We start from the raw sequence: 5675 nt of genomic DNA on the forward strand, positions 1-5675 counted from the left end.
GAATAGTGTATATGCTTATGAGATGAAAGCTCAGATTGATATACCTAAAAAGAGTACAAAACAGGTTGCTAACGTTTCAGGGCTAAATAATTAGTACTTGCATGGCCTCCACTGTGTTGACACAGGTTACTGAGTAAAGAACTGTGATCCGGAAGAGTAGGATGTGGAATCAACCAATCTATCAACCACCAGACAGCTGCACTGAGATTTGTGCTACAATAATCAGGAATAGGTTATTAGGTGATATTGGAATGTAACTATAAAAATGCTGATGTTGGGTCTCTTTTTAAAGGTCCGAGAGGTAGAGTCCTGGTCTCAGGGTCCAGTGAAGAGAAGATTAGATCCCAAACTGTGAAATCGCAAAAACAGTGAAACTTCTGAAAACAACTATAATTAAATTTACAGCAGATTGAATCAAAGCAGCTACTCTGAGAAACTATATCATGATTCTTACAAGTTGAAAAAATAAGACAACAAATTACGAGTATTGCCACAAGACTAGGGGCCTCATGATGATGTTGGGCAGAGGATTGTCTCAGTCAATTAACCCAGTCGGTGTTCCTGGCCGACGAATTACGATGCAACCAAACACTGTTCACTCGCATGAATATACTTTGCAATGGCAACATGTATTCCGACCGAAATGCATGCTCACATTGTAAAATACGAGGTGCAGTTCATCCCGGGAGCAGTGTGAGGAGGCATGTGCTAAACACACGAAGAGTTCATGAAGAACGCATGCCATGACAAATGGCTTAAAAGACAATGAGAACGATGCTGACGTTTAATAATGGAAGGATATTGGGGGCCTGTGAGCCTACAGAGAGAATTCAATACGTCTCTTCCACACAGCGCAGACCGAGACCTAAAAATACTTTTCATCTTGTGACACATTTTCTTTCTTTTGTGTGGAAATTTGATATTCAAACTAATTGTAATATTTAGTTAGAGCCCTCCCCTTTCCTTGGTGAGCCTTGCTAATTTAGAAAGTTTGCAACAGATGTTTGACTTCCCAACTCAGCCCAATTTATCAATTTTACTAATGTGAGAAGCTGAGATAATGCTGTCATCATTTGAACCTTTGCCCACTGGGTAATGCATAGATAGCAACTAAGATGTCCCCATAGCAAAATAATTAGAGAGATAAGTCCTACGAAATATACATTTAAAAAAATCTGCTTTTAAAACATGCAAATGTGCGCTCATTTATATTGAAGAAAGCAACTGGCTTTACAAGGACTACACAGTTCTGCTGCCATTTTTTCGTAAATCAAAGAAAGAAAAGGCGCATCAAATATTTAGACTGTCGTTCTCACATAGAAAACGTACATGTTTCTGAATGTAGACTCTCTTAAACTACTGTTTTTTTATTAATGTGCCTTCACATGTGCAGATATTGCGTCCAACAATGGATTTATATGAAAAATAAACATTTATGGAAAGAAATTATGCTTATTGCGAATTTTCGTAGCAACAAAATGTGCTTTCCTACTATCCATCTGAACCCGAGCACATTTTACCAGCCTATTTAAATGCATAAAGCAGCTTATTGATCGTCCACCGTGGATGCATACCTGTTCGTGGAACAAAGCCTGCCTCTGTGGCAAGCGAGCACCTGCAGGGCTTTAAGAATATGCTTTCAGCATCTCAAAACAACAGAAGGGTCTCCCGAGTAGCTCTCATTTCCAGCAGCAAAAATATCAAGTGAAAGGACAACGGCTGCTGGAAGCTGCATGTCAAATCGATGGCTGGATTTCTTTCTTCCATTAATCTACCCCGGCCCACACATTTTTGTACAAACTCGATATGTAGCAGTATATGCATCTGCTCTGCTGTGGAGGGAGAGTGGAACCGACCCCTCTTCCGCAGGCAGATCTGGTTGGGTGACATAGAAAGGCAGTCAGTTCACATGTTCTTTCGAATCAATGTGCATTCACTACGCACCTGAGTCCGCGGCCATCTTCAAAGGCAACGTGTCCATAGGGTAATAAGGGTCAGGTCAAAGAGGAGGCGGGTCAGGTGAACCGGGGGGTTGTACATTGTGTTTTACCCGTGTAAACCCAGGAAACATCCCTTTCTTGGCAAATGAAAAAAGGTTCCCCACAACATCACGAATGTCTCAGTGTATGTGGCATTCATATTTCCAATAAAGCAAGGGCCTGTTACGAAATATATATAATTGCTATAATCAAAAGCAACATTTTAACATAAAAAGCTGTTTGGCAAACATTTTTGTAAAATGCAGTCTTCTATTAACATAATGTAGTCCATTGTATGGCTTGTTTGAAGTATCCCACCAATAGGGTGGAGTTTTTGCACTCACACATTCAGGGAGTGGTTATGAGTTCTCCATTTTCTCCGGTTAGGCCGGCCACCTGGAGTTACTGATTTCGGGGGTACTGGTTACTCCGAGGAGCGCAGTTCAAAGAGATTTCATATGGAACCCTGAAGTTCTTCTGAGAAATTACGGGGGGCGACAGGAAATTGTGGGTCAAATTCCACTAGTAATTCCTCAGTTTCCCGTGGAGTTTCACATGGAGATTGAAGCTGATACCAACAAGCGAAATCTATTAATGTAACACCACAGATCCTTAGTGTTCCTGCAGATCTCTTAGCTGCAAGGGGCTTCGTTTCTGTTGTTTGCAGCCCCATCAGAATTACAATAGCTATCATAATTAGGGACTTACTGTTTAGTTTTTATTCTATTGATTATGGGTGGGCCTATTGGCTAAAGAACGTGAAGAACTCACATATTCCTAAACTGCTGCACAATTCTTGACATTACCACATTGGAAACACACACATTTACTAATGCCAAAGGTAGGAGGAAGTGCCCTTTCATGGTGCAAACGGGAAGGGAACACATCCACAATTACTGGGATTGGAGTGAAGGATTGTTCACACAGGAAAATACTTTTGCTGAGGAGACAACTGTGAAATAGCTAAATATGCAAATTGCACATTTAAGTGGGAATTACACATTTTACTCTTTTCTAAACATTGGGCCTAGCAGCCACACTTTCCAAGTATATACCATACTAATCACGCCTGCTCTTTTTCCTCCTCTTGCACATCTCACTGTTTGTCATTTCTGCAGCTTGTAATCAAGCAGAATATTATTTTTGGATTTCCATTGTCACTGTCCATGTTGTTGCAGATGAACTTTCCCTGGCTCAAGCGCAAACGGCAATGATTTCTCCATGATCGTTCTGATAGATCACTGTACCCTATTCATTCATACAATATTTTTGTTATTCATGTTTCTTATACTATCATGGCATTGGCAGAAAGGGGGCAGAATAATTATTAATGTAGTGGGATAGTGCTGAGGTGCTAAGGCAATTTGATTTTTTAGGAGACAGTGCTCTGATTGCTGTAACATTTTCAATCATACCACGATAATACTGCAGTTCTGTTAATTTCATATGCAAAAATAATGTATGAAAGACCATTGATTTTGGGGGTGAGCCAGAGACCGTCCTGTTCTACTAAGGATGCTGCCCATTTCTTTACCAATTTTGCTGCCCACTTGGGACTCAGATTCATTTCTGACTTTGTATTCCTCTGCATTACCCTAATACCGAGAGCCTAAAGGGCATTACATCTGTATCACTTTGTTTTTGAATTTTGTAATTAAATCCATTAACTGTACCACTGATTTAGAACTCAGTTATTGAGTGGGCCTCTTTAATTTACTGATTGCATTACTTATAACTTTGATGTTTGGAGAGGTGCCTTAATGCGGAGACACTTTTCCTCAAGAAATATAGGTTTAACAACATGTACTATTCTTTGAATTCTGGCATTCTGACTGAGCTAAATTTTGGGGTGCTTGGATTGCGGGGTCCACTGAGCTCACACCATTAATTAAGGTGCATATTAGTCCTCTGCAGGATTTAAATAATACCAGCATAATTAAAATATTTTAGAACATTTTGTGTAAATGTATTATCCCAAATTTTGGAAATTACACCATGTTGTGTAATTACACATCGTTCGCAGTAAAAATGTACCACAAGCGTGTTGGAACATTGCAAATGAGCTAAAGGTGAGAAGCTGGCGCTCTCAACACTTGTGATTTTTGCAACTTCTTTAGCATGAAATCCAGCCTCACATCAAATATTGACATTAACTAAAGAGTGTATTTAATGCTGCAATATAGTACTAAAAAACAGATTTGTCTTTTCCTTATCTACATATATTTGTAGGTAATTTTCTTGAAATTTTGCACAATTATACGAAATCAAATTGCACAAATTTTGCAGACTCCTAGTGTATATGTATTTACTTTATAATGTATGGAGCGTGAATCAGTTACAACAATCAGTATTTTCTTAAAATATGTATTTTTATTTTATTGTAGGACCTCTCATGTGATGGCGTTATGTATGGGCATACCTTAATACATTTTTCTTTGCAAAAAAAGTATTGTATATGCAGAATATACAACATGGGAAAGGTACATGCAAAAAGTTTCTACATTTGGCTAACTGAGGGTAAAGGATGGCTTTCATAGATTTCCTTTCACACTATTGGGAATCCTTTGCAAATCTTAGTCAGAGATTTGCTCCACACATAAGAGAAAATCAACATCATAAAATGCATGCCTTTGAGAGCTCAATCTTCTTGAATTGGGCTGCACTCTGACGGATGTTCTCTGAAGTCTTCTAGCCAGGGACTTTTCAGGATATATAGGGTCCAGGGCTAAAGGTTTTCTGGGGCCCCTGTTCAAAACAACTTTAAATTTATGATCCAATTTCAGCTCTTTCATGTCCTCTTTGGCCAGGTCACAGACAGTGGACCGGCACACTCGTCAAAATTATAAAGTTGTTACATCTAATATTCAGGGATAGTAACATGTTTTCAACATTGTAACACAGCAGCAGTTCACTGATATTAACACTGCAGACCAAGTAAGTATTTCCTTTACTGTCCACCAGAGAGCAGCAGAGAGTCGTAGAGAACCGTAGCAGTGTCACGGAAAACTAACGGAGCGGCGGCGGCTGCAAACGCTGTGCCGCGGTGCTATTGAAGCTATTGGAAGACGCCAGGACCTCAGGGGGAGTAGCGCCTGTCAGGGGGGCCTGGCCTCTCTTGACGGTCCCCAGAGCACCTTCGGTGCACTTTCAGAGCCTGCGGAGCCTGCGGTCCGCTGCGGTCCGCTGCAGCAAGATTCACCCCACCTACTGCCTGAGTCTGCGAACCCACCTTCAGGACCCTTGCGCCTCCCTGGCTGACTCCCGCACTCGATTCGGTCTCTCCAGAGTGCTCGCAGCTAGTGAGCTAGTGAGCCGCCGTGAAATAGCCTTGCTCTTCACCCGCCCGCCCGTCTCCAAGCCGACACCTTCGACTGAGAGAGCAACGTTGCCAGCGGCAGGGTGCAAGCAGTTTTGTCCTGGTAGAGAGCCCGGTAAAAAGACTGGGAAGAGAAAGGACACCGGTGGGAGAGGTGTAGGCTGAGTGAACTGCTGACCTAACACAAGTTCCCCCACCTCTCAGTTTGATTGTCAGGCCGGAGGAAAAGACAGGACAGACCGGAGGAAAAAGGACCCGAATTGACCCTGAACTGCTCGAACTGCCCTCAACTGCCCTCAACCCGAATTGACCCCCGGAGCTGCAGCCCTTCACATCCGCGACCACCGGCTGTGGGCTGCCTCGGAGACGCTCTGGGTTCA

Source organism: Triturus cristatus, chromosome 3_1 (assembly GCF_964204655.1).
Source record: "Triturus cristatus chromosome 3_1, aTriCri1.1, whole genome shotgun sequence".
NCBI classification, from domain to species: Eukaryota; Metazoa; Chordata; class Amphibia; order Caudata; family Salamandridae; genus Triturus; species Triturus cristatus.